At 48.2% G+C, this 20401-nt stretch overlaps 1 protein-coding gene across 2 annotated transcripts in view; it reads left to right on the plus strand.

The window, feature by feature from the left end:
- The window catches only part of Cd247 (CD247 molecule), a 69381-nt gene that overhangs the window by 30938 nt on the left and 18042 nt on the right, over positions 1 to 20401 (plus strand). The window lies entirely within an intron of this gene.

The raw sequence follows: 20401 nt of genomic DNA on the forward strand, positions 1-20401 counted from the left end.
CTCCCACTGGCTTCTCGGCACTTCCCGGCACCAGCCTAGCCCACGGCACTGGCACCCCACCCAGGCAGCAGAGGCAGTGCAGCGGGCTGCTTGCTGTGGGCAGTCCGGGCAGACACAGTGACTACCTCTTCAGGAAGTGGCTATAGGGATTTTGTGCCGGGGAGGGAAGGGGGAGAGAACTTCTTGGCCTCAGTGCATGCCTCAAATTCAGAGCTAAAGACCACTGCTGCAGAGCTGGCGAGATGGCTCAGCCCGACCTGAGTTCAGTCCCCAGAACCCACGCAGTGGAAGGAAAGGTCTGGATTCTGAAAGTTGTCTCCTGACTGCCAGCTGTGTGCCACAGATGCTCACGCCTGCACTCATAAATATATTTTTAATTTTTTTTTTTGAGACAGGGTCTCTCTGTGTAGCCTTAGCTGTCCTGGACTCGCTTTGTAGACCAGGCTGGCCTCAAACTCACAGATATCCTCCAGCCTCTGCCTCCCAGAGTGCTGGGATTACAGACCTGTCTTAACTGTAATTTTAAAAAGAGCCTAGCACAAAATGTTGTATGCCAGGTACTTTTACCATCGTCATCATGGGACAGATCTGCCGTGCCTTTCGCTGTGCCGCAGGGGACGTGGCTCTCGCTCACTGGAGAAGTCCCTGCCCACTGGCTAGGGGACTTTGAGCAAGTGACGTTGTTGCTCTAAACCTCAGTTTCTCAACAGTAGTATAGGGACAGTAAGAACTACCTCCCTAAGCAAGCTCCGAGGATGAAGCAAGACAAATGTTTATGACCAGAGCTGGGACACGAGGCTGTGATAAATGCCGGCTTCCTCGTGGGAGAAACTAGCGTGAGTCTTTCTAAAGGGCAGAAGGATGTTTAAATGTGGTGAGAGAATAGGCAGGAAGGAAAGAGCAGTTACTCCTTCAGGTCCCTGAGGGGGACCCAAATTGTCTCACTGCCACCACAGTGCACCACCTAAAAGGCCTCAGAACGGTAGCCAGGCCCTGTACACAGCCTGCAGACGCTCCAATTGGATTAGACACCTCAGAAACGGTGGGAACCAGGACCTCTCAGCTTTGCATCTCTGTCCTAGAGGAGTGAGTTCCATTTGCAAAAGCAATCACCTCCCGTTCCCCAGGGTGGGAAGCATAGGTCCTTAGAAGAGAGGCAGAGCCTTGGGACCTGAGTTCAAAAGGATTCCTTGAAGTCTTTCTCTGGTTGTCTGTGGATACTTGGAGACCCAGCCCACCTCCAGGTGGCTCCAGGCAGCTGCTGCCTCTTCTGTACTAGCTGGGTTTTCTCTGATGTTGGGTCCTTCCTCCTAGCTCTTAAGGGTCAGCAAGTGGCCTAGCAGCAGGACCCATGCTTCTGCAGCAAGTGAGGGCTAGAAAGGGACATGGGAAGAAAGGGGAAGGAAAGAGGTGTCAACGCAGTGTTTGGGAACCATCTGAGAGGATAGAAGCCCACTGAAACCATACCACAGAGGCACCATTCAAAAGAAATGGGGACTCTATGACATGGAGACTTGACCTGGTGGGCTTCAGCCCAGCAATGGCAAGCCCTGTGGGAGAGACCAGCCTGCTGTGTGTGTTTAGGTGTGCTTACATGTGTGTGCTCTTCTGTGCCTCAGTGTCCCTCATAAAGAAAGCTAACAGGAGTACGTGGCTAGCCTCCACCAGATCCGAAAGAGGGATGAGCATGACGTGACCTCCATTGCCTTTTCCCGAGGAAGCTGGCATCAGGGTCCATTTTGACCCACCTGGAATATCAAATATCTATCAATTTCTGAAGCGCCTGCGCTCACTGCCGTTGGTCTTGTGAACTCGTCAGGAAGCTTAGGGTTCTAAAGAAGAAATAAGACCCTTCGCACAAAACGATCAGAGCAGGTATTCTGAGTTTTCCTTTCAGCCTCAGCCTCGCTGAATGTGAGTTCTATCTCTGTTAGCTGAAGTTTCAGAAACTCTTACCTGACAGACAGAATACTTCCAAGTCAAGGAAAATTCTGGAGGCACACGAGTGAGAGTGGTTTCAGTGGAGGCTTTCTTTCCGCTTGCACATTTTAAATAGAAGCTGTTCCTAAGTTGTGTGAGCTAACTGTAACTATCAATTATCTTTCAACATCTCTGAGCGGGCAGTGGTTGAGAGCCAGCACTAGGAGTCTGGCCTAAGACAGTGAAGGTGAAGGTCAGGATCGATACCAACGGTAGCCTCTGACCCTCATGCACACAGCATGGCACAGTGAGCACATGTGCACTCACAGCCTCAACGCAGACGCGTTACAGACAGCCATAGAGCAGATAAATTCATAACCAGGTCATTTCGACAGCAAAGTTATAAAAGACTCTCAAGTCTTTCTCTTTTCTTTTAATAGCTAACTAACTCTGCCTTGTGTGGTTGGAACATGTGTCTTCACTTTTGCTTAATGCAGAATGGGCTGAAGACTCGAATGGTTAAAGGGTCCCGCTGAAACCATCTTCCAAAATAGCCTCAGTGTCTTTAAACCGCAGATAACCCCACAATGGCCACTGTTCACCTGCTCCAGCTGGTATAAGAACCCCCAAGCTGAGCTTCTGTAGCTGGATAAGATCCTGTATTGGCTGTTTGGCTGGTTGAGCATGAAGGGAGCTCCTGGCTGTCAGGGAACCGGGTGGGAAGAGGAGATGGTCCCTAGAGTTAAAGCAGCAGCAGGTGTTCACATATCTGGCAGTTTTCCTTTGCACGAGCCTAGTGTGGGCCTGTGTTAGCTGGGGTATAGGTCAACAACTCTAATCTCAGCGTAGTGTGAGGAAGCTGAGTTTTCTTTGCATCTGAGCAAATGGTGTCTTAACGGCAGGCCTACACTGACAAGTCTGTTTTAGCTGGTGGCCTTACTATCCTTTGAGCAGCCACTGGATATTTGCCTCTTCTGTTCTTGGTGTCTGCAAACTCTGGGGCTAAGACACCAGACCTCATAAATGGGTGACAATGGTCCAGCTGGAGCTGGTGTTGGACTCTGAGCATGGCTTCAGCACCAAATTAGATGCTTTGGTTTGGAGCATTGAGTTACAAGACCGAAGTGGAGAACCAGTGCCACAGACAAGAAAATCAGCCCCGGATGAAAGAGGCAAGACTCAGCACCAGGAAGAATGAACGACATAGTCACGATGAGTTATTTGGTGCAGGTGAAGAATGGACATTGGCAGGGAGGTCAGGTAGAAGAGATAGTCTTGAATCTCTGAGGGACACTGACTGATGGAGGGTCGATGTCCCAAGTGATGGATCAAAGAGGTCTAAGAATGGCAGGTATCACTTAGTCCCCAAAGAAGCAGACATGGCTGGCTAGAAGGGACATTTACAGTTGACATAAGTGGAAAAGAGCCTAACCACAGCGAGAGGCCCTGAAGCCACACGGTGGCGTGAGGGGTAGGGATTCAGCGTATGCAAACCCAAACCCGAATTCCTGGGTAGTTTGAGCAGAGGGAAGGACACAGCCACCATCAGGCCGAGCTGGGCAGTGAATGCAAGCAGAGCTGTCTCAACAGATCATGGCCACCACCGTGTGGTCACCGTGTGGAAACCAGGGGAGCAGGCATCCGGAGGCTTCGGGCTGATCTACACTGACCGCCTTTGGTTCTCAGTTTAGCCTTCATTTCCGGATAGTCCCACCATACCCCACACCCCCCATCTTCAAAACAGTAGACAGAGAGTTCAGAGCATTCTAAAATGCAGGGAAGAGAAGAGTACAGGAACAAACCTGGTCCTTCATCTCTGCAGGGTATCCACCGTGGCCGTCACGTAGCTCCTCTTAGACTTTATCTCTGCAGGCCACTCACAAACACAATGAGACTCGGTTGGGACTAGCAGCCTAGCCAGCCACTGACCAGATGGGATGGATACTTTTTAGTGCCAGGATGGTTTAAACCTTTTCAGTAATTAGGATCACAGGACAATTTTTGGGAGGCTTTGCCTTTTTGAAATAGATAGCACATTAAAGATCTTTTCCACTTACAAAGCAATCTATCAAGAAAACGTGCAGTACGGGCGTGGAGGCACACCTGTATGTTGGCAGCCACTCAGCAGAACGAGGTAGGAGGGACTGTTTGAGCCTCATGAGTTTGGGGTCAGCCTGGGCAATACAGTGAGAACTCGTCTCAAAAATAAACAAATGAAGATAGAAACCGGGGGCCGGAGGGTTCTTCCAGAGGACCTGAGTCTGGTTCCAAGCACCCCTGGACCATGGCTCACAACCATCCGTGAATAGCTCCGTGGGATCCGATGCTCCCTTCTGGCTTCTGTGGGCACACGCTCACACATGCTACACCCCCACCCCACCCCCACCCCCACATACACATCATTCTTTTTTTTAAAGAACCTTTAAAAAGTAAAAACAAAATTAGAACCCCAGCACACGCCATTTGGATTTTGCTATTTCTCTCTAGTAAACCATATTAGTTCATTTTCTCACAGCAGTGTGTGTGATATCAATCTAACAGTTATTGATTAGGTAGCACCAGCCAGGCCATTTAAAGCATTTGACATTATATTAACTCACTGGATCCCCACAACAACCTTTTCACAGGAGTTGCTATGTTTTATCCTCTTTTCACAAGTAGAGAAGGTGCAGAAGTAGGGCTTGGAGCCAGGTCCACCCGGCTCTCAGTGGTGCTTCTGTCCTCGGGTTCCAGCTCTGCTCCACTGGTCCCCACACACCCTGAGGGGCCCCCCACCATCACATCACATAGACACTTGCCCATGCACGCAATGCAGTGGGCACATTTGCCCAACCTCTTCTTCATTATCAGTTACCTGTCTGTCTGCCTCGGGCTTGTGGACCAGAGCTCAGCTTTCACCCTGCTTCAGTGTCATGCCTGCTGCCATGTTCCCTGCTGGGATGATCATGGACTCTCACCCAGTTGAATGCTTTCTTCCATAAGTCACCTTGGTCGTGGTGCCTCTGCACAGCGTTAGAAAAGTAACCACGACAGATGGATTCACAGACACTAAGCTATTTTATCCTGATGCTATCCAAACACTGCTGACATAGAACCCAGAACTCCGGAAGGGGTGAGCGAGCACACAGCGAACCAGATCTTTTCCTGGTGCCCCAGAGGGACAACCGAAGCCAGAGGAGCAGAGCCCACCATCAAGATGCTCACTCACATCTTAGGGGCAGTCAAGGGTATGGGGAAAATTCCATCTAGATTGTTCAGCAAGCTTCCAAACTTGACGCCTAAATGGCAGAAACCAGGACAGCTTCCTAGGGTAACTTCCTTTGTTTCAAAAAAGAGTGAAGGTAGAGGAAATAATACAATAAACCATATGCACACACCTTAGTGTGCGTTTCTCAAAATGCACACTAATGTAGTGTGATGTAAGTAGTCCTGAGCCAGAGGCCGGACTCCAGGGTCTCTAACATGTCAAGTCTGGCCATTCGCCCCAGGGAGAGCAGGAAGGAGCTTACAGTGGTCCTTTGGAGCAAGACAGAAACCGAGGGTCTTAGCCTGTCTTCAGGGGACCGACATGAGCTTCGTGTTTGAATGCAGGGGGAGGATTATGTCTGTAAGTAAGCAGTCTTGGCCAACGTGTGGCTCTCATTGCTCACTGACTCAGCTCAGATTCTGCAAAGCGGCCATGGAGAAATCCTTGTCAAGGGAACAAGCCCAGGGCAACTGCTCCTGCTGGGGCCTGACCTCGTTCTGGGGTGATGTCTGTGGGGCTTCTCTGTTCCTGAAATCCGAAGTGATGGGAGGCTTAAGACAATGGCAGGAGACTCTCAGCCGCTTTCTGGGGTCTGGAATGAGTTATAAAAGCTGACAGTAAGTGTTGACTTTGTGTCGTCAGCCCTGAAGAGTGATGACATAGGTGGGTATCCCCAGGCTTTAGCACACATTCCTTAAACGATTAGCATGCCTGTGTGCCCAGTTAATCAGGAACCTGGCCCTAAGTGAAGGAGACAGACATAAAATGAAGGCAGAGGTTTTGGGGTTTATCCTGCTTTTTGTTACCTTGCAGGCCCATGGGAGGAGTTGGTGCTATTTTAGCAAGAAGAGGGCCAAACCACCTGTTAGAATAAGTTCTGTTTTGTTTTTGGTTTTTGAGTTAGGATCTTGCTGGGTAGCCCGGGCCAGCCTCCTGCCTTAGACTCCTGAGTGCTGGGATTACAGTCACAAGCCACATACCTAGCAAAGGTTCTTTTTAAAAAGCATGCCACAACACCATTGTCCCGTCCCCCCATTTACAATAATTTCTTAATATCATCAATTATCTACCTGATATTTCAGTGTTTTTTTTTTTCCAACTACCTTATTCTTCTCTGTTTTAACTTTACAATTTGTTTGCCCCAACGGACATATATATTTCTTTGACTCTTGAATCTCTGGGCTCCTTCCTGCTCCCCTCACTCACTTAGCTCCCCTTTGCTGAATTGCAATCATTGAGGAAGCCAAGTTGTTAGGAGTTTCCGCTAGTCTGGATTTCCCTGGTTGCACATGTGTGCCGTTCTGTAACGCCTTCTTTCTTTCCCCTCATAAATATACATGGAGACTTGAGGTGGCTCGGGTTGCTGCTAGAATTGCTTGCTAGAATGCTTCTAGAAAGAACGCTAGGAGGCGGTTGGTGCGCTTTCTGTGAGGCTCACACATGACGACGTCTCACACATGTTTTCTCCGTGATGCTAAGAGCCAATGAGCAACCATTGCCTAGAGTGTCTGTTTCATTAGGAGTGATCTCTTTTTTCGTTGAGGGGTAGGAATGGTCCCTCCTCATCTATCTGGCTACCCCGATTCATACTCAGGATAAATGCTGGACTCCTTTCTTTATCTACAATGATTTGCTTATATAAGATGATATGGCTCGGGCCATTTGCCTCAAAGCAATGCAGTGGCCAAGAGACTGTTGAGTGACTGCAGAACAAGAACAGCCACAAACTGATCGTCGATATTGAGTGGTGGGTGTATTATATTGTTTTTCCTGTGTATATGCTAACAATCTTATAATCTGAGTGAATTTTATCAGGAAAATCTATTAAAAAACTGTTTTCCATCATCCTTAAAGGTGATGTTTTGGGGTTCATGATGAAAGCGTGGACTTAACCATACCTACACCTTTTAGGATAGCACATTGTCTTACTGATGTGTGTGTTGTTCCATCATTGGCCACTGTAAAACTCCTCCAGCTGCCTCCCAGACTGTCTGTGTGCGCTGGAGAGGAGGCACAGACGAACGCACGTGTGCATGCTTTATGTGTGAAGGTCCAACGACAACCTTGGGTGTCCTCCAGAAGCTGTCCACCTGCTCTTTTTTGAGTCTCATACTGGCCTGGAGCTAATGAAATCTGTTGGCTGAATAACCAGCAAGCCCCCAAGCCCCAGGGATCCACCAGACTCCACTACCCTAGAGCTGGGTTTATAAAGATGTGCAACCATGCCCAGCTTTCCTTCGTGGGCCCTGGAGATTGAACTCAGCTCCTCACACTTGCCACATAAGTGCTTTACTGAGTGGGCTATCTCCCCAGAGCCCCAGATTCTTTCTAGCACAATTCTAGAAGCGTCTGGGAGTGTTTGTGCGCTAAAGTTTTGATGCCGTTATCCTGTTTGTGTTCAGTATTTCCCACTCAAATTTAGGCTTGACCAATTCTCCAAGGCAGGGGTGTTGCCCTTACAAAGGTGTGTGTGTGTGTGTGTGTGTGTGTGGGTGGGTGCACGCGCGCAAGACTCTCGTTGTTCCTTTTTGGTCTTCGTTACCTGGAAATGTCTTTGGGACTCCAGTTAGACTCTGCGGCCAGGAACAGAGTTTTTCTCCTCACATATCAACTAAGCATGTTCCTCTACCGCTGCTCCCCACCCCCAGCCAAGCAGGTGTGTCAGGATGCGTTGACTGTGCTGGTGGGTGGGTGGAGGGGAAGGAGATTACAATCTGACTTTAAAGGCTCAGGCAGTAACTAGTTGGAGACTGGCTCCCTTTCCCCAGCCCCAGTCCCATCCTTAGACCCAGGGCCAGTAGAAGGAGGGCACTGAGAGTTCGTATCTTCATCTATCTCACAGGCAGGCTTATCTCACAAACTAGATCGGAAAGAAACATTTAGGAAGGGGGCAATGGGCTATCTCCGGTTCATATAGCTCTGTCTGATAGGCTGGGGGCAGGGTGGGCTTCGCAGTGCAGGCAGAGCCCCCCCGAGAGAGATAAGCCCAGATCAAATGTGTACAGCTGGCTAGGCTACAGAGTTTAAGTCCCTCCTCTGCACCGCCCTTCTCCTCCCCAAAGCACCAAGAGCCCATTGGTCAGGGGTCCCCCATTCTGCAAGAAGACTGTGTCCTGACCAAGCTAGCCTTTGCAGGATACCCCCAAGAAGGGAAACTCCCTGCTCCACGGAGCAGCCCCGTGACCAGGTGGCCTCGCTTGAAATCATAACGGAGGGCAGGAAGAACCCCGCTTTTTTCTCAAAACAGTATCCAAGCTCAGGCTGTGGCTGCTCTCAGGAAGAAGGGGGCGGAGGGGCCTAGCAGGGAGGAGACAGAAGGCGAAGGAGGCAATGGAGGTGCTGGGACACCTGCTCTTCACTGGAGACAGAGCCACCCAGAGTCAGTAGGAGAAAGTCTGAGCAGTGCTTTTAGGGAATGGCTTTGAAATGGAGCTCCTCTAACACCGCCTAGGAGACGCCTGTGCAGATAAGGGTTGGAGACACCAGCGGCTTCAGATGCCTGGAGAGGGGATCCTGCCACCTCTTAGGCCAGCTGTATAACGCTTTTGTGGACAAAAAGGGGAAAGGTGGCCCGGCCAGAAGATCAGGCTATCATGGACTGTAGGGAACCAAGACTCAGGGTAGAGGGATTTCAAGTTCGGGTAGGTGTCTGGACCAAGACACAGTGAATCCCCTTAAGGACATGAAGGTCACTGGACCATGAGGCCATTGAGTCGGGCACTTATGGTGGGTAAGCAGTCAGACAGGCATGCAGCAATTGTCTTTCCCAAGAGTATATAGGGACTGAGGAACCTCAGCGGGAGAGTGTGTGTCTGTCTGTGTTCAGTCCCCAGCGCCATTAAGCAAACGATCCTCTCAGACCATTTATATAAGTTACACATATATGTGTAAACATTACGTGTGATCTCTATTATTCCACACACACACACACACACACACACACACACAGTCTGGTGCTATTTAATGACACTGACAATTACATTTAAAAGTGCGTGTGTGTGTGCGTGTGTGCGTGTGTGCGTGTGTGTGTGTGTGTGTGTGTGCGTGTGTGTGTGTGTGTGTGTGTGTGTGCGAGTGCACGCGCACAAATGCTCGCACATGCACGTGCTATTGGCATGCATGCAGAAACCAAAGGGCAACTTGCAGGGATTGGTTTCTGTCCTACCATGTGGGTCTTGGGTCTCAAGCTCAGGTCTTCAGGCTTGGTGGCAAGAATTCTTACCCCCTGAGCTAACATACCAGTACCTTAATGGCATCATGGCAATGCCAGGCCACATAGATGCCAACGGTATCATAAACTATTCTGCCGAGAGATGCTGAAGCGATCTTAGCCTGTGTGCACAAAGGCTCGGCTATTCCCACAACGTTGAAATCAATGCACCAAAGCCTTTCTCAGAAGTAGCCCTGTTGAGTGTCACATGACCGTTTACACATTTAAAGCGTTCCTGCCAGATGCCTCTGCTCCCTGGGATTTTATTTCTTTAAAAAAACAAAAAACAAAAGCAAAAAAACAAAAACTGATAAATAGATAAGTTAGAGGAACCAAATACTGCTTTAAGTGCCCTGGCACTCTCCCTGAGCCCGCTGAAGAACAGCAACCCTGCTTCCTTGTTCCTGTCCTTCTTAATTTTCCTGCATTTAAACAGATAAGGTCCGGCTTGTTGAGCTTGCGTTTCGTGTGTCCTGCGCTCTGTGTGTGTCTGTACACACGCATGCTCGGGCACACATGTATATGTACTAATACGTTTAACGTGGGCTCCTGCCGAAACAACTTTCTAATCTTTGTTTTGTGACAGGATGTCTTTGAAAACAGTGCTCCCGAAAACATGTAAGTGAACCCATCTTTGCTCTCAAAGTGAGGAAAGATTTTTCTAGGGCCACAGGCAGAAGTAGAGGAAAAAGGAAAAAAAAAAAAACCCTCCTAAATTACAATTTATATGTATCAAAGATACCAAATGAAAGATGGAGGTAAAGAGAGAAAATCTTAACAGTACTTATTAGTATGATGGGATGAGGTGAATAGTACCACGCATGCACAAAACCTATCAAAAGAAAAACGAGCAAAGCTTACCACTGTCTGATGCGTAAAATAAGAAATGAAGAAAACATGTGAAAAATTGTTGAGCATTGCTAGTAAGGAAATTAAAACATCTGAAGTTAGAGGCTGTGTGTTGCTTACTGGGTTAGACTGCATTATTTTGTTGTTTGCTTAATGACAATGCCTAGGGTTAGTGAGAATATAATAAATCAGATTCTTTCAAAAGCTGCTAAATGTAAATTGACTGTGTTATTGGAAAGCAATTCACCCCTAAGTTAATGGGTCTGAAAAGCGTTTTCCTGCTTTGTAGCTACACGGCTTCATGACTCTTAATTTGTTCTTTTAAAATAATATTTATTATTTTTTGAAAGTTTACACGTGCGGATGTTTGGTCTGTATTTACCTGTGTACCATGGGGATCAGAAGAGGAGACTGGATCTACTGGTACTGGAATTATGGGTGGGTGCTGGTATTCAAACTTGAATCCTCTGCAAAACAAGTGCTCTTAGGTGCCACGGCATCTCTCCGGACCTCTTAATTTATTCTTGGGAAATAACAGGGCTGTGGCATAACCCAGTGGTGAACTAGCAAAATACGGCTTTAAGTTCAATTCTCAGCACTGTAGGGACAGAAAAAAAAATCACATAGAGCAGCTGTGTTCAAGGATGTTTATTGTAACACAAAGGACTAAAAATCCATCTCTAAAGGCACAGATACAGCAATATCTCCAAACAGTGAAAAGCAGAAACTGTGAGAGATGTGACTCCAATCTTTAAACATACATTGATGCTAACATTAGGAGAAAATACCGAAATGTTCACAATGACTATATTTGGGTGGTGAAGCTGTGGGTAGACTTTAGGTTCTTTTTTATGCTTTCTGTTGTTTTATTTTTTTTCCTACAACCAGTACTTTTGCTTCCATAATTAGAAATGCCATATAGAAAAAAAAATTGAATTTTCTCTAATTTTTAATTAAGAAATCAAAGTCCAACAAGCAAGTTTGCTGGAGAGCGATGCCAAAGGGGACGGAAAAGCTGTCTGCTAGAGTTAGAGGTGTCTTAGCTTGTGTGAAAACTCTGCAGGCTCCACTCTGTTTAAGGGGATGCCCCAGGTTGGCTTTCAGGGGACAGTGGAGACAGTGGAGGCTGCGGAGGCAAAGGGTGAGGTCAACAGCACAGGGATGGTGTTTTAAAACCCCGAGAATGAGCAGATGAGGTCACAAAAGGAGTAAGTTTTAGTAGATTAGAAAACAGGTCCAGGACTGAACTCTCAAGTGTCTCCAGGCCATTTGGGAGGGGCAAAGCTGGCAGCCGGGAGTCAGGGTCCAGTGAGCTCCATGGTGCTCGGCCACAGGCCCTGGGTAAACATTCTGGAGTGGTCACCGGATCAAACAAATGAACTCTAGGGATTATTCTAGAATCTCTGATTTTTCTTGGCATGGCCTTCATTTAGCCCTACCCTTTCAGGCCCAACTCTCATGAGTAAGATGTGTGTGTGTGTGTGTGTGTGTGTGTGTGTGTGTGTTCGTTCACACATTGTTCCTGGGGGAGGAGGAAAGTTATGTCAAGGTAACAAAAAAGACTGGGGAAAAAATGCAGGTTCAATGTTTGAGAAGAGCTTAATGAGTGTTAAGATGCTAACATCCACATGACCGCCCAGCCACACTGGGAAGGCGTGCAGGGGGAGGCAGAGCCCCGATTTCCTTTTCATTCTCCTGGCATTCTCCTTGATAAAATAAAATAAAACTGGTTCTGGTATCTGAAGAGTCAGGTGAGTTTCCATCTTGCAGTCGTGGTCACCAGCCTTGGAGATGCTCAGTTCAGCATGGACTCAGCGCCGCAAATGAATAAATCTAACTCGCCAGTTCCTTTTTTGTTTGTTTGTTTTATTTTTGATGTCCTCTGGTGTTGCCAGGGATCGAACCCAGACTCTTCCAAAGGCCAGGCAAGCGCTGCACCACTGAGCACACCACAGCTCCTAAATCTGGAAAGATCTATGTCACGATCAGACCCCAACCTTTCTGCCGTAGTCCTGTGCGCCGGAGCTTCTTCTCTGGGTTTGGAAATGAGACACATGCGCACCCTTCATTCCTGGGGTGCTACTTGACTGAAGCCGAAATCTCACAGTTAGAAATCTCCGTTACAGCTTTGAAGCAGGCACTGCCTAGCAGGGATTGGAAAGGAAAAGTGAGGGTCCCTTGGCCTAAGCCTCCCTTATTGGAGGAAGATGTGGAGGGTAGAAAGACTAGCTCTCCACGGAGCTGGACCACGGTGACTGCGGCTCACCATGCAGCTGTGGAGGGCCCTGAGTAAGCGGACAGCATCGCGCCTGCCTGCTTAGGGCTCGGGCTTTGGCTTCGAGGTGTCCCCCGCATTAAACTGATGGATGGCTGCTCCGTGCCTGGGAGAGGTGTTTTGGCTCAATGTCAGGGCTCCCATCAGAGGTGCCTGAGCTCCAAGGGGTTTGAAAAATGGCTTAGATGAAAAAATGGACTCTGTTCAATAATAAATTATAATGATGGTTTGTATTTATAGGGCATCCTTATGACCGAGGGAGTTCTAAGTTCTTTATGGATATTAACTCACCCTTCCTGCAATAGAGAAAAGATAATTTTATCAATTCAATATCTTTTGAATCTCCTCTCTCCCTGCTCCGCAGTAAGAGGGTAGCTATTACAGTGATGTTTTCTTGTATTAATTTGGAGGCCATAAATCTTCCTTTCATTTTTTTTTCCTCTGCTGGAAATTTTTTTTCCTATTGGATATCACACAAGGAATTAAAAATGAACAGCAGTGCCTAAAATGTGTGTGTGTGCGCATTTATATGTCACTGTGCGTGTAGTATCTATATAAATATTTAATCTTTATGGGCTCAGCCTTCTCTCTCAGTTTTCATGAGCTAGAATTTATTAGCTACTGAACCAAGGAGCTATTATTATTTGCTTTTGCACCTAAATGATTTAAAAGTCAATTATGAATTGGCTAAGGGGATTGGAGCGCTGCAGCACGTACTATGGCTCCTGCACTTCGATTTGTTACCAAATGTCTAGAATGAGGAACTGTCCACGATGGAAAAAGAGCCCAGCAGCGAACCACACCAATATTAAACTGGCCAGACAGTGGCCCTAGGTCACTGGAATATGAGTCACTCTGCTGGGTTTCATCTGGGTGAGTTAGGAGGCCGGGGAGATGAAGATGGGGGCTACATACTCAGACAAACAAATCCAACAGCAAAGCAGGACCCCAGGACAACGCAAAACTATGACTCAAAGGCAGGCTAGCCCAAGGAGAAGCTGTGAGGGGAACCAGCCAGGACACCCGGGTCTGAGCTTTGCAACTCTGGTAACAGTTTAGAGTCGGCAACAACCTGCTTCACAGTCCTCTGGGAAGATGTACAAACACTGAATGCATTTTCTGTTTTGTCTGAGACATGCGGGCTGGAAGGTGGTAATAACCATTACAACAGGATTATCTGTTGAACAGGGCACTCCTCTGTGGAATTCACATCCTCCAAACACTCAAACTGGTTGGGGGGGGGGTTCTTGAATGGCAGAGGAACAGGGCAGAAGAGCAAGGCATGATTTCTCAGCCAAGTCCTCCGCCAGGGGCGCCAAGATTTTAAGCTTTGCGTTTATATGAAGGGCTGAAAAAAAAAATCAGTTGATGTTAACCTCAGAATTAGCCAGGAGCAAATGGTAAATCTTTGTTAACAAGCTTGGAGCCCGCAATAAATTTTTTAAAGTGAGAGTGCACCACAGTGAGCATCTGAAATAAATCCTCAGTCGCCTGTGGGTTCTGGTTTGGAACTGAAAAGTACTTCTGGAACAAGAGCCAGGTTCTCCGATGCCCCTCGCACTCACCAGCTAATCACAGCCTTCAGCTGTTTGGCTCGTGTTGCAATAATTACCAATCTACCACTTTGAAACCTGAAATGGCTACGAGGCGTATCTTATATACATAGGCACATGTGCGTGTGTGCATACACGTGTGTACATTTACATAAGCATTTGAGTCTGTGTATATGACTCTGCGAACATATCCACAAACACTCACTAACACACCCATATGTGTTTTCTCTTGTAAATGGGACTGGATTACATTTTTTTTTCACGTAACACATTTTGATCATGTTCCTCCTCCTCCCAGATGTCCCCGCCTCCAAACCTATCCATCATTATGTTCTTTGTCGCTCTTTCAAAGACAATACAAAACAAACAAACAAAAAAACAAGGCCCACAAAAATGCAAATCAAAAGAAACAAGCAAAAGACCAATAAGACAAAAAAAATGCCAAGACAAAACAAAAAGTTTACAAATCAAAACAAAATGTGGTTTTAACTTCGTGTTGGCCAAGGAGGCATTGAGGCCCGCTCAAGAGGGTAACTGGTACTCAGTGACACTCCACTTCAGCCAGCAGCTACCGACTGCAAATACCTTCTTGATTAGGCATGGGGCCCCTTGTCCACCCTTCTCTCTCAGTGTTGGGCCCTTCCTCTCATGTGAATTTAGGGAAGTCTGTGCACACTGCCCCAGTCCCTGCGGGCTCATCTATGCATCAGTCCTGTTATGTCTAAAGGACAATAATGAAACTAGATTAAACTTTATAGTCTATATTTGGGAGACTCCCAAAATTAAAAGAAAAATGGAGATGAAAAAAAAAAACATATCTTGAAATGGTAATTTCTTTAACAAAATTGGTCCCAAATTCTAATATTGGAAAGAAAAAAAAAAGTGGTGGTGCACAGCTTTAGTCCCAGCACTTGGGAGGCAGAGGCAGGCAGATCCCTGAGTTCAATCGGACTACAGAGTGAGTTCCAGGACAGCCAGGGCCACACAGAGAAACCCTGTCTCGGAAAACAAACAAACAAATTAAGCCGGAGAGATGACTCATCAGGGACAGACACTTGCAGTGAGTGCTTGCCAACCAGAGTTCAATCCCCAAGACCCAGATAAAGGCGGAAGGAGGGAACTGACTCTGCAAAGCTGCCCTCTGTGCCCCACGCTTGTGCCATGGTACGCATGCTCCCACACACAGGACACAATTTAAAACAAGATGGCACGCAGTATAATCTAGAAACAGAATTAAAGCACAAGCCTATCTAGTACTGTGAGTTAATTTAACGGCAAGCTGATTCCCCCCTGGAGTCGGCCACAGTTAACTCTTGCAAATAGGAAAGTGTGCTTGAGGGAGGGCACTGGCATCCGTTAGCTTGCTTGGTTTCTGGTCTCCTAAGTGCCCGATTGGTAACCGTAATGAGATCTGTGTTGAGCCACAAACTCCAGAGCTGCAGCCCCGGCCCGCCGATGAAGTTAATTAAGTCTGAGTCTTGGTCTCCACAGCAGGCTGATGCCAGAATAAATCCAGTGTGTTGTCAGCAGGCTGAACCAGGAGCACAGAGCTCCAGAAAGGAATTTCTATGCAATAAATATCACTTAAATTCCTCTCAAAGTTGGAGCTGGTGTCAAAGTCCAAAAAAGCAATATTCCCTGGCAACTGCTGTCAGGAATGCGTGTATGTCTGGCCATGTATCACCTCAGCACTCAAATTAGCAGAGGAGAGAGATAGTGAGTTAATATCACCCAGCTGGCTGCTCACAGAACGGCTCTAACTGTAGCCAGAGAAATTCCGAGAGGGCACAGCCAGTCATCAATGACCTCCAAACGACTAGATGCTCAGAATTTCCTGGCAGCCTGGGCTAGATAAATAACTCCAGCCGCTCTGCAATAAATGGGTTCCCCCAGATGTTTCAGAGGAACCAGTTCTTTCTCTTGCTGGCCACAGAGCTGGAGAAAAAGGACAGGTGATGAGGGAGGGAGGCGGGGAAAACCTCGGAGCCATTACTAGCCATTTCATCTGTGGCTTATAAGAGGCTGCCACCTCAGGCAGGCTGGCATGGCGAGGTGTGTGTGGGTCCTGCAGACATACCATTTTCCATTCGGGCACGTCTTTGGAAGGAAGAAGGTGGGGAGGAAGGAGATGAGTGGACGAGGAGCTCCAGGGTGAGGAAAAGAAGAGAAGGGACAGTGAAATCAATACAAAGAGACAAACAAAAGGAGGCAGGTGAAGGGGATGGATGGGAGAGGTCCGAATGTCACAGAACACGCTGTGGATAAACACTGGAATCTTTCCATCAGATGTCCCCTCCCTCTCCCGTCTCGTTTCTGTTTTATTTTATTTTACTAGAAATTTCGCCTCTGAAACAAAGGTGATTGAGGTTTCACATTGATGTCACCCTCTGGTCCCAGGGGTCCCATAGCAAGAGCAACCCCAGGCAAATTGGCTTCCCTCCCCTTCCTTTCATTCACCCTGCTTGCTCAGCGTTCTGCTTTCAGAAAAGTGGTAGGAGTGGAGAAAGAGAGAAATGGCTTTGGGGATTTCCGAGGATTTGAGAATCTGCACCTTGGCCCAAGGTGGGAGGCAGCTAGCCCCTGTGCCCAGAGAGCTGCTTCTGCTGCACAAGGGCCCTCCTGGGCGGCTGAGCCCCTCTAGGGAAGGCAGCGCTCGCTCGCTCGGACATGCTCAGAGTACAACTGAGTTTGCACAAGCCTCTCTGCAGTGCCCCTGGAGAGGAGCAGGGCTTTACAGAGCCCACCTGCAGGGGAGGCAGCCTGAGCATTCGAAGCTAAGTGTAAAAAGCCTGCCAGCAACACAGGCTGCGGAGACAAACAAGCTGCTCCAAGACAACCCAAGCCCAGCTTCACATTCAAGCCAGCTCCACGGCAAGCCCCGAGGCGACTGTAGTTCAAGGAGAGTGACATCTGCTTGGGGGAAAATTATAAACTTGTTATTTCCATTTATAAATCAGGCTCCTCACGGGAGAGGACCTTGAAAACAGTTTTTTTTTTAATCTATTTTTTTTTATTGCCCACTGCAAAGGCAATTGCTACTGGCCACAGTTGGCACATTCTGCAGAAATACAATGTCTGAGGCACTTATTATTGAAGGCATGTGTCTTATTAGCCAGCGCTGGAATTTCTGGAGGTGTTTTGTTTCCTCAAGTAACGAGAAAGCCATCTCCAGCGGGTGTGTGCTTCTTAAGTCAGCAAACAAAAACATTAAAAACAAAACAAACAAACAAAACATCCCAGCTGGCTGAGGTGGCCCCCACCTGCAGTCCCACGCTGGAGGATACAGGGGTTCAAAGTTAGTCTGGGCTACTGAGTAACATCCTATTTCAAAATGCCAAAGTCAACTAAATAACCCCCCCTTTTTTTTTTCAGTATTTCTGGACGTCCTCCTATAAATCTCTAGATTACAGTACTCACAGGAAAGGCAAACTCGTCAGCTAATGACCCAGTGATTTTAGTCAGGCAATAGGTGGTTATTTCTATTAATTTAATAGATTTGGGAAATAACCTTATGTAGATTTGGATCTAATTAAAAAAAGTCTCCTGCTTAAAGTTAATTTGTGTTATGTCTACGGGTATTTTGCCAGCATGTGTACCCCATACATAAAGTACCCACAGAGGTATTGGACCCCTGGGACTGGAGTAACAAAACAGATGGGTGAGCCACCCTGTGGGTGCTGGGTCCTCTGCAAGAGCAGTCAGTTCTCTGAACTGCTGAGCCATCGCTAGGTCCTTCAGTGGTCGTTTTGATGAGATCTCTTCTTTCAAAGTTGCTAAAAGTTACATTTCGTTCCCTAAAATAATGACTCTTTGAATTTCATGTTTGACTAATAGATAACAACAAATCAGTTGGGGCTTCAACTAACTAGGTATCAAGAGAAAGGAGAAGCAAACTGTAAACTCAGATGCAGTGGACTAGCTCATCTAAATCTCCCTTTAGCACTTACAGTCAGATTGGAGGCAGAAATGAGCGAGACTAATTGAGAGCTGTGTGTGTTTTTGGTTTGGTTTGGTTTGGCTTTTGTGTTTTTCGAGTCCGAGTTTCTCTGTGTACCCCTGGCTGTCCTGGAACTTGCTTTGTAGACCAGGCTGGCCTCAAACTCAGTGATCTGCCTGCCTCTGCCTCCCAAGTGCTGGGATTAAAAGTCTATCATGTTCATTTTAAAGGGCAGTGAATGACCGTGACTGTGGGCTTCTGAGCTTGTTGTCTGCACCTGGCCTGGGGAGTCAGAAAGCTTTGCTGGCACCAGGTCACTGGTCACCTTGTAAGACTCAACTGCAATTCTCTGGACGACTCCTAATAGCAGGGCATGGAGTACAACCTTCCATGTCAGACAGCCAAATGCACCTCATGTAAGGTTTGCCAAGTGGCTATTGGTCCCCGGGGAGCTGGTCCCTAGGTCCTTAAGGTCAGAGCGGCAAGTTGCCCAAGCCTGTCAGAGGGAACTAGCCATGCTACCCCAGCAATGCCAACAGAATTAAAGGGGCAAGAGTCGATGACAGATAAAAAATAAGATTGAGGGGGAATTGCAAAGGGGATACAACAGAGAGAAAAATCTAGAGGGAGAAGGTCCATAGGCCTGAAGACAAGATGATCCAGGAGAAGAAAGGAGGTGGACAGCTGAAAAGGCCCCAGCCCTGCAGGAAGGGAGGACAGACCTTTACGGGAGCCGGGGAATCAGTCTGACCTCTTCTTGGTTGGTCTTGGTCTGTTCTGACAACACAGGCAGAACCTAGGATGGGAAGCAGCATCAAGGAGCCTAGAGCAGAGACTGCACTCCCGGGCAGGGGCTGACATCTTCACCAGCAGCCGCTGACTTGCAAGGAAGGGGCTGACTCCCAGGCTGGGGCTGCCTCTTCTGTGACCATGCTGGGGCTGGGAGGAGCTCCCAGCACTGACTGGGGATTTCAGAGCAGCCTCACCCTGGACTTAGCCCTGGTCCTGAGAAGTTATCACCCTCCTGGGCATGAAGAGACGCCTGTGGCCAGAGTACCCGGGTTCTATGTAGGATGGCTGTTTGACCAGCTTGTCTGGGCCTCCAAGACCCTTGTAACTTTACCCTCCTAATTATTCAGCTTCCTGTATTCATGAGTGAATTGGTCAGAACCAACTTTTAACTTCAGTATCCTGTCAGTTGCCCTTTTTTCTGCAGCACCTCTCCTCCTGTCCCGTGATTGTGCATGTGTGTGTGTGTGTGCGCGCACGCGAGCACAACACACACACACACACACACACACACGTTTGTGAATGTAGTGTAATTTAGGTATTCACAGACCTAAAGTGCAGTTGAGAATTGATGGGGCTGGAGGCTGGTAGAAGGAGGTCTATTTGATGAAAGCTGTAAAATGGCACCTGGACCATTTTCTCTCATTTCAAAATTGCGTATTTGCGTGCACTGCAGAGGCTGGTTAAATGAGAGGCACAAAAGAATAGCCAGGTAACCCATAATTTCACAAGCCAGAGTTGAAAGTACTGTTGAGGGTTTGCTATTTACCGTCGGGGGGCCCCCCTTCCCCCTCTCCTGTCCCTTCTCCCCCACCCCCCGTCCCCCGGGCCCCATGTCTCTCTCTGGTGGACGATATAGAAACATAGATTTAGAGTCAACAGAAGTAGCTCTAGGGTGCAGACTGTGACGCTCAGGGGTCCTGAACTCTTCAAGAGCACCCCAGGTGGAGCAGGGTGGCTTGCCCTAGGCTACCCTGGCACCCCACACCGAGCATGGGGCGGCCAGGCTGGGTGTGGCCGCCTTCAGGGGCGCACTCCTTCTGAGGGACAGCGCAGCCACAAAGGCGGGATCTCCGCCCACCGCCGCCGCCCCCTACTCGCAGCATCCCGCTCCCCAGCGAGGCTTAGCAGCTGCAGGCTTGTGGGCCTTTGATCCACACGAAGTACGTCACAGGCGAGCGATCGCTAGCCCGGGCGTGGGCTGGGCACCCGAGGGTTGCCAAACTGACAAGCCCACCTCCAGGAAAGCATTGCTGTGTCGCTGTCGCGGCCCTGACATCCTCACTGAGGCTGGGATATGAGAGTGCCCTTTCCCCAGCAAAGCAGCCTGTCCCCGCAGAACGCAGGACCAGAGAAAAGCTCTTTACGCTTTGCCGTGCACGGCTCCTCTTCTTAGTGTTAGTCTGACTTAGCCGTGTCACAGGTTTTTGGGAAGTGTAGGCGCTGGAAGAAAGGATGGGAGGTGGTCACGCTGGGCTCAGCCCAGAAGGCGCAGATACAGGTGCAAAGCCCAGGCCTCCGGTCTACTGTTACAGCCCGGGACAGCGCGTTGGCTAGTGAGAGATAAAAAGCGAATGAAATATGTCTGCGACCTTGCAGAGCTCTCAGGGTTTGTTTTGGT

This window comes from Meriones unguiculatus, chromosome 11, assembly GCF_030254825.1.
Source record: "Meriones unguiculatus strain TT.TT164.6M chromosome 11, Bangor_MerUng_6.1, whole genome shotgun sequence".
In the NCBI taxonomy this organism is placed as follows: domain Eukaryota; kingdom Metazoa; phylum Chordata; class Mammalia; order Rodentia; family Muridae; genus Meriones; species Meriones unguiculatus.